Source organism: Amblyomma americanum, chromosome 6 (assembly GCF_052857255.1).
Source record: "Amblyomma americanum isolate KBUSLIRL-KWMA chromosome 6, ASM5285725v1, whole genome shotgun sequence".
In the NCBI taxonomy this organism is placed as follows: Eukaryota; Metazoa; Arthropoda; class Arachnida; order Ixodida; family Ixodidae; genus Amblyomma; species Amblyomma americanum.
In genome coordinates, this window is record NC_135502.1 from 189,812,567 (window position 1) to 189,825,046 (window position 12,480).

Genomic DNA, 12,480 nt, shown 5'->3' on the forward strand with positions numbered 1-12,480 from the left:
GGTTTGTCTTTTGTTGAATTTTGTTTGGTTTTTGTTTGGATGTTTTTTGTTTGGTCACAGTAGCGTTCCTTCGAAGAGTGTACTGCACGCGCAAGGTTTTATTTTATTTCTCTCGAAGAGCGGAAAATAACCGCTGATTTTGTAACATTTTTAGCTTTCGCTTCGAGAGAGAATTAATTAACGCGTCATCCATCGTGTCCGTCTCGGAACTAGTTTACATTTCCTGTGCACAAACCCGTCTATATAGCAGTGGTACAAGCTCTAAAACGGAACCAACTTGTGTTCGCATCATTCTCTGTAAAATAAAATCAGCCTGTGAACATAAGTTCGCAGAGCCTGAAAGCGTAATCAATATACGGCAGAGCTAATTGAAATCATGCGGAATCCCCTTTTAACGATGCGTTTCGATACTCCCGCCTGGGATGATGTCGTACGCCTTTAGCTTGGGTGGATAGACAGCCCAGGCGAGTGTGTGGAGCGGCATTGGCATTGTGATCACGAACTTCCATTCACTATCCATTCTGCTGGTTCTTCCAGTGGCATTCCTCTCACTATGGTAAAAAAATAGACCTCTGCTGTAAGCGCATGCCTGACCAAAAATTTATTACTTTGCGTTTACTAAAACTTTAAATCCTCAAAATCATTATATAGATCGAGTGATTTACAGATATTCAGTTCGCATGCAGGCCGCAATCAAAAGAAGCATTAGAGCACATATTATCCCCATCTCTCACAATGTACAAAAAGCCCTTAATCTAAATGTTGCAAGTCTGTCAAGATCCAAAACATTAAAGAATCACGGTTGTTGATTTGTTTCACAGCGACAATTTTCTTTTATCTTCTTTAAAAATAATGCCACCTGGTCTCATTGTCGATGCTGAAAACCTGTCTTCCACCTGCATGACGAATTCAATTTTCTCATTCAAATTCATCTTATTTTCTCATTTATCATGACGTCATTTCAGGGCAGTGAGCTCTCACGCTGCATTGTGTGCTTATTGTCTCTGTAAAGCTTAAAAGAAGCTTAGAGGTGTTGGTTCACAAAAATGTAGTGTAAAGGTGGTTTCAATGTCTGGGAAGGATATTTACGTTGGCAAAAGTTTTGATCGGGAGAAAAGGAAATAGTTCTGAAGATTCAAAGTTTTGTGCCACTGCGATATATGTGGTTTAAGCTGTGCTATACCATGAGAGTAACACTACGACCGAGTGACAGTATAGCTAACCCTGAAAAGTTTCAACCAAAGATAGCGATGATCCGGACAAGGGGCCAAAGGGGTGACACAAGCAAGCAGAAAAGAAAACAATAAAAATGAACCAATTACTCTCAGAGTTCGACATGATGCCTATCAATGACCACATGAACAAGAAATCGCAACGAACAAGTGGTAAAAGTTAAATGCTGGTCCTAAGAATAGAATTATTTGCGTCCAGAAATAGTCGAACAGATGATACGACATTAAACGCGAAAAAAACACACAAGTCTACCAGTTAACGGGGTGACAAATCCACACAAGTGTACACCAAAGGTACCAACAAACCATTTTACACACATATTTAAGACTACTTACGTGTGGGAATATGAAAGCCTTAGTGTGCCTCGGTGCATTAAACCCACCCGCACAAGCATCCCCATAGCATTCACGCGAGCGCATGACACCACCATGACCGACAGACAGAAAAAATTTATTGAGCAAGTGAGTTTTAGACCCAGCTGGGTCCCTGGGCCACTGCGCGGTCCCGCACTGCATCAATTAGGTCATGCCGGGACATGACGTCGCCAGCCCGAGTCGCCGCAGCAAGCTGCGATGTCGGGTCTGCAGACATAAGCAGGACCTCCCAGTCCTCCCAGCTCGAGATGGCGTGCTGTCCCTGCGGGGGAGGGTCAGCCGGGCAGCCGAAAAGGATATGGAAGAGTGTGGCGGGGGGGTCACCGCATAGGGAGCATGCAGGGGATGTGCCGCAATAGTGGGATAAAAGCTGAGGGGATGACAGAGAGCGAGTCTGGAGGCGTCTGAAGAGGATCTGTTGGAAGTGCGTAAGAGAGGGGTAAGGAGCCTCGAGGGTAAGTCCGACGGTCCAAACGGGGTATTTGCGTGAGCTCCGAAAAGGTGTGCGCCCGCACCCTCGAGAACCCTGGATCGAGACTGTCCTGAGCCCGGCAAATCAGACCTCGGGCCAATTTATCGGCAGCCTCGTTTCCAGGGTTCCCAGAGTGAGCCGGCACCCACTGAAGCTCTACCCTGCGCGGTAAATTTTGGGGAGGGGCGTTCAACAATTGCCAGGCAGGGGTGTGAATCCTGCCCCTGGCAAAGTTGGACAGAGCCGTTTTGGAGTCGCTGAAGATGTATTGGGCGTCCGAATGTGCAAGGGCTAGGGCGATGGCGGTCTCCTTTGCCTCCTCAGGCGTAGAGCCCGTGGGAAGGCGGTGAGTTAGGGGGTGAGGTAGGGTTGGATTGTAGGCAACTGCTACAGCTTCATGCGCTGTACATGGGGCGTCTAGCCAAACGGCATCGTGGGCTTGCCCATAATACTAATGGAGGGCATTAGCGCGAGCTACGCGGCAAGGGATGTGATATTGGGGATGGACGTTTCGAGGAAGGGGTTTCACAATGAGAGGTGTATTGATGTGTCGAGGGATGGCTATAAGGGTTGACTGGTTAAGGGGTATGTTGATGCGAAGGGAGGAGAGTATATGGCGGCCAGTAGCGCTCGTGGCAAGTCTAAGGTACTGTGTGTGAAGGTGCGCGTCAACTAGTTCCAGAATGGTGTTATGCATGCCTAGTGCAAGAAGTTTGGCTCTGTTAGTGCTACGAGGTAGGTCTGGGGCTGCCTTAGTCGCAAGGCGGATTATTGCGTTCACGCGTTCGGTTCCCGTGCGGTTCAATTTCAGATATGGGGTGCGTATAAAATGCGGCTAAGCGTAAATGCGTGCACTACTTTCATGTTGTCCGCTTCGTCTAAACCATTGTTAAGGGGGAGCACTCGGCGTAGAAGGTGCAACACGGATTGCGTGGAGGCCTTGAGCCTTTTAAGGGTATGTTCATTTCGTCCAGAATCCTGCAAGTGGAGGCCAAGGATGCGGAGGGCTGATGTGATGGGGATAGGGGATCCTTTTAAATTGATTTGGATGGGCGAGTTAGCGCCAGATTTTGGCCTAATTAGGAAGAGCGCGGACTTAGATGGGGAACATTCGAGCCTGATGGATGACGTGTGAGAGAAGATGGTGTCTGCTGCTAACTGAAGAGCTTCCTCAATTTCCCCATCAGAGCCATGAGTGGTCCAGGTAGTAATTTCATCAGCGTACAGGGTATGCTTTAGGTGTGGGACTAGAGCCAGTTTGTGAGCTAGGGGGATGAGAGCACCGTTAAAGAAAAGGAAAGAAAGGACCGCCCCTTGAGGGGTTCCTAGCTCTCCGAGTGTATAAGGGGATGTGGTAAGCTGATCTATGTGCAGGGAGGCAGTGCGGCCCGAGAGAAATGCGCGAGCGTAATTGTAGGTTTAGGGCCTACCTGTAGAGCCTGCAGTTCCCGTAAGATGGCATGTTGTCAAATTCTGTCAAATGCCTCGGTGAGGTCAACTGCCAGGATAGCTTTAGTGGGGTGGGGGATGGTATCATCAAGCACGTCATGCGTGATTTCAAGTAGGGCGTCCTGAGCAGATAGATGCGCACGAAAGCCGAGCATACTGTGGGGGAAAAGGTAGTTGTCTTCCATGTACGTTGTTAGCCGAGCAAGAATTATGTGCTCGAAGACCGTGAGCGGTGTACGGAAAAGGGTTCAATACCGATTTTGATGCGAAAATTGGTTTTTGAGGAAAGGAAATCGTCCAGTAACTGTCTCGCATCTCAGTGGGCACCTCAACTGCGCCTTAAAGGGAAAGGTAAAGAACCCGGACATAGAAACAATTGAAGGTGGCTATGTCCACGGTTCTAATCCCTGTCGCTAGCTTGACTCAAAATTCACTAGCACATATATCCTATATGCGACGAGAAATCGCATGACACCATCCGGAATGCTGTAGAAAAGACGACTGCGTCACAGTTTTAGTACGAAATCAGTCTGGAAAATTGAGGTAGTCCAAAATCAGTCTGAAAAATTGAGGTAGTCCAAAGGCGACCCGCCGCGGAGGCTCAGTGGTTAGGGCACTCGGCTACTGATCCGGAGTTCCCGGGTTCGAGCCCGACCGCGGCGGCTGCGTTTCGATGGAGGCGAAACGCTAAGGCGCCCGTGTGCTGTGCGATGTCAGTGCACGTTAGAGATCCCAAGGTGGTCGAAATTATTCTGGAGCCCCCCACTACGACACCTCTGTTTTTTCAAACCCTCCATTATACCTTCCTTTACGGCGCGGTTCAAGTGTCCACCGATATGCGAGACGGATACTACGCCATTTCCTTTCCCCCAAAACAATTTTCAAGTTCAATTTTTCAAAGGCTGGTATAGCCCCGCCGCGGTGGCTCAGTGGTTAGGGCGCTCGACTACTGATCCGGAGTTCCCGTGTTCGAACCCGACCGTGGCGGCTGCGTTTTTATGGAGGAAAAACGCTAAGGCGCCCGTGTGCTGTGCGATGTCAGTGCACGTTAAAGATCCCCAGGTGGTCGAAATTATTCCGGAGCCCTCCACTACGGCACCTATTCTTCCTTTCTTCTTTCACTCCCTCCTATATCCCTTCCCTTACGGCGCGGTTCAGGTGTCCAAAGATATATGAGACAGATACTGCGCCATTTCCTTTCCCCAAAAAACCAATTATTATTATTAAAGGCTGGTATACGTATATAGACGAACGCTATGTACATTATTGTTTGAAATAGCTAGATCAGCTTTCTCTGCGCGTCCTACGGCCGCTTGATGACGGCACCGTATTTTTCTTGCCATTGTTGCGATTTTCTGTACCATCCTCGAGTACGCACACGCTGCCGGCTTTTCTCGTTATAATACTATTAATGCTTTCGTATTATTGCTTTCGTATGTAAACGTAGTGAGCACAAAGCCACAGTAGCTTGAGTGACAGAAAGGGGTGAACATGCTCTTGGATTTGTCGAATACAGAAATAGAAAAACAACGGACGTACAAATTTAAGAATAGAAAAGTAGAATCAAACAGTTGAGACACCTGAAGCCTAATAAGCAGCGACTCACGTTTTTATGTACCGGATTAAAAAAAAAATCCTGTGCGCAAAACACTAGCCTAATCGATAGCAAACACTACTCGCAAAGTAGAATATCATTGCCTAAGTTTTTTGAGATCTAAATAAACATCGTTACTTCCCTGCATTTGGTGGAATTAGCGAGAAACTGTTTTCGGCTAAGAGTACAGCTTTTGCAGACGAGAACCAAGCAGCCGGTCTCACATCCTGCGCCATCTGCCGGATGAGCATGCAACTCACAAGCGACGACTTAGCAGGGTTTAGTGTGTGCAGTGCGGTTGTTGTCACATTTTCAGTGCGGCATTTAGTAGCAGAAGCAGTGGTGTTCCTTGCGAGATTAATTCCGGCGGGCAGACGACCGCCACCTTCGAAGAGAGCGAGCTTCCCGCATTAACCGAGCCGACGTCGTTTGCCTTGCGATCCGGCAGATGGCGCAGCACGAACGTCTTGACAAAAATTTAGATGGCCTGCCTCAGCTCGGCGTCATTCAGCCTTCCCACAGCCCATGGGCCTCCGCCGTTGTTCTCGTAACGAAGACGGAAGAATCCATGCTGTTTGTGTTGCATACCATCGTTTAAACAAGATTACGCGAAAGGATTTTTATCCACTTCCCCGTATTGACATAGCCCTCCACTGCCTGAAAGGCGCGGGGTTCCCCTCGCCAGACTTGCGCTCCGGCTACTGGCAGATGCGCATGGCGGCTTCTAACCGGCACAAAACAATATTTGTTACGGCGGACAGCATCTACGAATGTAATGTTTTGCCGCATGGTTTTTGCAAAGGGCCGGACAACTTTCGGCGTATGATGGACACAATTCTGTGCGGACTCAATTGGGACAAGTGTCTCTGTTACCTGGATTATCTCGTCATCTTTTCTAGACTCTTTTCGTTCTACCGGTGCTGCCTCGATTGCGTCCTACAATATCTGACCGACGCCGACGAAATCTAAAGAACTGCTGCTTTGCTGCCCGGCTGCATACTATCCTGGGCCACGACGGCGCAAAAGAACGCGTTCTTTTCTCGATCCTGAAGAGCTGCCTGCAGCTGCCGAGTTCCATCTACCTACGTCAGTGAAGGAGCTCATAATGAAAAAATTTGACAGGGCTATGCTTCTTGGCGACCCCAACCACTCGTTTTGTACACCATTATGTGATGCGGTTGTTTCCACGCTGCGCCGCTTTCTTGTGTTAGATCCAATGCTTCGCGATTTTGACCACAGCCAACCAACTGAAAAACACGGTGACGCTAGCAGCGCAGGCCTCGGCGCTGTTCTGAGACAACGCAGACACGTCTTCGCTGAACCAGCCGCACCTTGACCAAGGCCCAAAGCAATTATTCCGTAACGGAAAAGGAGTGATTGGCGATCATATGTGCTATTTGCCGTACATTTTGTGTCGCAAGCGATCGTATGCCCTGAGCTGGTTGTCCTCCCTCAATGAACAATCTGGCCACCTTGCTCGTTCGGCGCTGTGTTTACGAGCATGACATGGTAGTCGTCTCTCGCTCTAGCATTCAATGCCTACACCATATACGGCATACCTCACCCCTGTGACTTCAAATCTAAAGCTGTCGTTACAAATGATTTCTCTTGCCTTGACATTGCCGGTATGCCTTCCGAGCAGCACAAAGACCCCTAGATCGCGTCCCTCCTCCCTTTCTACGGCATGTACTCGTCCGGCGGACCAGCCTGTCTTCATCGTCAAGCCTCCCACTTTGCCTTGCGGGACAGCCTGCTTTACCGCTGCAACTAACTTCCCGACGGGCGCAAATGGCTCCTAGTCATTCCTCGACTGCCCCGTTCCGACGTATGCGCCTCTTTTACGTCGAACCCCAGTGTACGCATGCGGGTGTGGTTAAGACACGCACGTTAGACTGCGCTTCTACTGGCGGTGAATGTGCTGCGTTATCCGACAACACGCTACCTCTTGTCCTGAATGCCAACATCAGAAAACTGCTCCTCGCCGTTCTACCTCTCCAATGCAGCCCTTGCCCTGCCCCGCATAAAGATTCGACCGCGTTGGCATTGATCTCTACAGGCCTCTTCCCATCACTCCGGCCCGACACCATTGGGTCGTGGTTGCAGTGGCTCACCTCACCCGGTACATAGAAACCTCATCCTTGCTATTCGCGTCTGCACAATAATGATAATATTAATTGGTTTTTGGGGAAAGGAAATGGCACAGTATCTGTCTCATATATCGTTGGACACCTGAACCGCGCCGTTAGGGAAGGGATAAGGGAGGGAGTGAGAGAAGAAAGGAAGAAAGAGGTGCCGTAGTGGAGGGCTCCGGAATAATTTCGGCCACCTGGGGATCTTTAACGTGCACTGACATCGCACAGCACACGGGCGCCTTAGCGTTTTTCCTCCATAAAAACGCAGCCGCCGCGGTCGGGTTCCAACCCGGGAACTCCGGATCAGTAGTCGAGCGCCCTAACCACTGAGCCACCGCGGCGGGTCCGCGTCTGCACAAGACGTTGCGTATTTTGTCTTGCATCATGTTGTTTTGCTAAATGGCTCACCTAAGGAACTGCGGAGCGACCGGGGCCTTCTCTTCCTCTCTCATACCGTCAAAGCACACCTTCGCCAAACCCTCATTGTTCAGCGCTCTACAACGGCCTACCACATTCAAAGGAATTGTATGAACAAGCGTTAAAACTGTAGATTGCGCCACATGATGGCCAAGTGAGTTGCATCTGACAACTCCAATTGGGACCGCATTTTCACATTTGTAGCATAGGCTTACAAACTGTCACACAGAGTACAACGGGTTTCTCTCCAATTTGGCTTCTTTATTTCCGCGAGCCCACTTGCACCAAGGATACCCGTGCTGTCCCGTACCGGCCTTATGTGTCAACTGCCTGACCCTCTCTAAAGCTACCAAATGGCTGAATAATGCAGCCATCTTGCCGGCTATATTACAACAAAGGTCCAGAATAACACAAGCCCCTTGTTCTCCTACCAGTCCGCTTCCGTCATATGTCCAGGCATACTTCCCGCGCTACGGCACGGCAATATTATAAGACTATTTTGCTGGCTACACTGCGAACATCAAGCACAAACGATGGCAGCCGCACTCACCGCAGCAAAACAAACATACGTTTTCTTAAGAATTGATAGTTGACCAAAGCGCGAAGAGAAGGAAAATGAGAGGCTTTCTCTTACCTACGATGCCTAAAGTTAATCACTTCATTCGCGATCGCCGTGAGGTCGCCTGGCACGTTTATGGGGAGGGTCATCGGCACGAGCAAACCCCTTTTCTCGTAGCAGGGGAAGGCCATGTGTACCTTGCCCTGCTCGAGCTTCATGCGACCCAACCAGCAGCCATGGCCAAAAACATCCATGGTGTGCTAAAGGCAGGAAAGAACCACTTTAAGCAGCATAGCACTTCTGTATGTTGCCTAATAACAGCGCACATGTGTTAAGAATGTGCCATATTTTTTGGAAGCGTATAGGTCAGGTGAAATGCGCCAGCACATTGGTCGACATTTGTAATGCGATAATATAATAGGGTACGACGTTGGGCCAGCTGGTGTAGCGACATATTAAGGAAAAGGAAAACATTGCGCAGAATAACACAAGACGGGAAGTAGAAACACACAAACACACGAGCGCTTGTGTGTGCGCGTGGTTCTTTCTCCCGTCCTGTGTTATTCTCCGCAATATTTTCCTGTATATAACGATAACAACACTGTTTTTTCACAATTGCAGCCTGTTATTATTCTATGACATAATAGGAGGACTGGAGATGAATGTTGCGGTTCTGCAAAGGTGTCAAATGGAGTGTGCGACAGAGACTAGATCTAATCCTTTGTGGCACTGGAAGCATTAAGAAAAACATCTTTTAATAAATGTGATTATTTGGTACTCGTGGTTGTAATATGCATGCAGAGTAAAAATTAAAAATGTAGAGATTGATGAAATACAATCAAAGCAATGTGGACAATACGTACGCAGCAAGCGAGTCTCATGGGAAAAACGTTTTAGCACACACAAAAAAAAATAAGCGAAACAGATAATACTGAACGGAGGCAAAATACAGACAAATAACATTAGTCTAAATACCTGGCCATCAAGACCACAACCAGCTTGCTAATTAGTAATAATATATGCGACAATGTGCTTTTCTTATACCTCTTACTGTAACTCTCGCTATCTGCTTACATAACAGCATCAGCAGGCGAACACTTTGGTACCCTGCAGAAACAGCGGCGAGAATGTTAGCATCTTGTGCTAAAGCATAATTATTGGCGTGTTAATGTCAGATATGACTGAGTCACCTTTCATGTAGCTTAGAGTTTTCATGGGCTATGTAAGCAAAATGGATATGGCAACGGCAGACTGGAGCGAAAAAAAAAATGTTGGGGTTCAGTTGGCGTAAGAGCAGAAACAAAAATTTCCAAACCTGCTAAAAAATCATAACAGTTTATGTGAACAAATAAAAGAGAATACACCATAATGCCATAGACAGAAACCTCGGCTGAAAAGTGAAATAAGCTCGAGACAAAAGGACCTAAAATAGCTGATAACGTAGGCAGAAATAGCCTATGATGCGTCAAAATATGATGTTGTTACTCTAGCTGACTTTTTAATGACTCAAAATAGAATAAAGGGGCACTTCGATGTTTTTTGCTCCCTTTTATTCTGGATCAGAGGATCCCGGTGTGTTCCAGACACTAGTGCACCCTATTTAAGTAAGAGAATGCAAACGAAATTAATCCAACAAAAATTATTGAAAACGAAACATTTTAAGGTACACTTTAGCTCTGCCGTAAGGTATAGCGAGATAGCGTTAATGGATTGATGGCCATAAGGTGGAATTGGTCATTCTCGAATTTTGCACTCAAACATCCCTGGAGGCGATGATACTATTCCTGGTGCAATTGTGCAGCGGTTAAGCCGTGGCCCTTTAAAGCAGGTACTGCTATCAATGGGGCTTGTGTGACCCAGGTTGCTAATCTTGAACAACTTCTTGCGACCAATGAAGTTCAACGGACGCCTGCCTCGTTAGTCAGTTTGCTGTCGATTTGGTTGGCAAGTTGTGATGACACCTCAACGTCACATTTCCCTGTGGGCACAAATACAGGACACTGAAGAAGACACACGTCGCTGAAATTACAACTGCATTGAATGAAAGATATGCATCAGTTTTAGAGTTAAACCTTGTCCATGCACTTGTCGCCACTATAATTCTCCCGTGGCTGCCGGTATGGATATCATCAATTGGTCTCTCGTTTTAGTAAAACCACTTACTTTACATGAAGGGCTGGCTATGACAGCCAGTAGATTTCCTGTAAATATAAAACGCCACTGCCAATTCTTTTGTGCCGCTATCGTTATGAAAAAATGCACAAATGTCAAAAAAAACTGATATACACTTGCACAGAAAAGATCGCTTTGCCAGGCTTGTTGTGTTCTTAAAGCATAACTGAGCTCTTAAGAGCGTTACGTAAATTCACCGGCCTGCATGTCTCATATGCATACGGCCGCAAGACAAAGGTGTTTCGTAGGTTACAGCAGCCTTAAAGGGGGCGAATTAAGCTTAGCTCTTATTTTTGCAGCCTGCCTTCCTTTCTATTCATTCTTTACTGCGTTGCATTCTGCTGCCACGTTACCTCTATTATTAGGCGCTCAAAACAGAACACTACACTGTATCCCGCCGCAGAAAGGTTCATGAGGGGATTGACGTATTGTTCACGGCTATTTTTCTACTTCTTTTAGTCAGAATATTTCGCTCTTCATCATCCGCAGGACTTCCAGCAGCACACCTCATACCTATATAGATGGCGACTATGACGTTTCGGTCTAAGTTTTCCATTCATATGGCCGTGAAAAACCTTGCCTTACCAAGATTACCAGTGTAGTATCAGCCTAGGGTAGAATTGGTAGCGCAAAAAAACACAGGGACAGAGAAAGACAACACCACAAAGCGCTAACTTCCAACATAAGATTTATTTCGTGAAAGACGGGTGGTTTTTATACTGACTTATGCACTACTATCAGACCACCGCTAGCCCCGCATATCAGAGAAATATAGGATCTCCTTTGGCAACAGAGCAACTGAAGGACTACTTTCACAATCATCATCCAACAAAGAAATCCATTCCGCTTCAATTATCTCTCTAGTTAAGCGGTTTTTGTGCATTTTGAAGACCACACATTTTTTTAGGAGTGGTACGCAATGACACACACGGCAGTGGGCTGACAAACCTTTTCCACGCATTATCACTTACATCACGCCCATGTTCCCGAAGCCTGTCATTCAGGCATCTTCCTGTTTGCCCTACATACTGTTTGCCACAGGAAAGGGGTATCTGATACACAACATTTTCAATGCAGTCAACACATTTGTTTTTATGTTTCTTAGTACAGCCAACCGTCTTTTTGGATGTTCTCAAATTTTTTGTGCACAAATAACTTCACTTTTTAGGGGCTGAAAAAACCACCCTGGCTTCCGAACGCTGCGCTATTTTTTTAAGATTATGGGAAAGCCGATGAAAGTAAGGAATAACTGCTACTTTCTCTTTCCTAAGCGTAGCCTCTTGAGTGTCTTTCGTTTTTTTTCCGGCAGAAGTTCTTTAAAACGCCTTCCGCTACTGAAACCAGAACATGGGAAGGGTAACCGGCGTTTTCCAACCGCTTGCACTGCTGTGAAAAGCTTTCATGCATGAGGTGCGGACAGGACTTCACTAGAGAATTAACAAAAGAAAGGTGAACAATGGAACGTTTTACGAGTTTCGAGTGTGCTGAATGAAAAGGTAATAAAGGTTTTTCACCTCGAGGTTTAAACAACCAGCAAGTCCGATCATGATGTAGTATAATGTTGATGTCAAGGAATTTGATTACCCCCTTTTCAGGTAGTTCAAACGTTAGTTCTAGAGGACGGAAATGGTTACGGACCGAAGTGAGGACATTACGAACATCATCCTTGAAGGAACCGTCATTTCTGTTAAGTACAATAAGAAAATCATCCACATATCTAAAAATCTTGATGACATTGGTATCTTTTACTATATCCGCAAAAGACCTGTCCAACTGAGCTAAAAACAAGTTGCTAAGGATGGGTGCTATGCAAGAACCTATGCAAATGCCTTCTTTTTGAAGATGAGGTTTCTCGTCCCACACTATGAATGTAGACTTAGGATAAAGTTTTAAAAGTTCTAGGTTCGTACTGACCAATACAGTCTTCAACACACGATAACAAAGCTTCATGCGGAATGGAATAATAACGATCCTTTATATCAACCGAAAAAACAGAAAGGCAATGTTCCTCATGTGACTTGAAAAAATCTAAAACCTGCTCAGAATTGCGGACAAGGAACGGATCTTGAATGGATAAC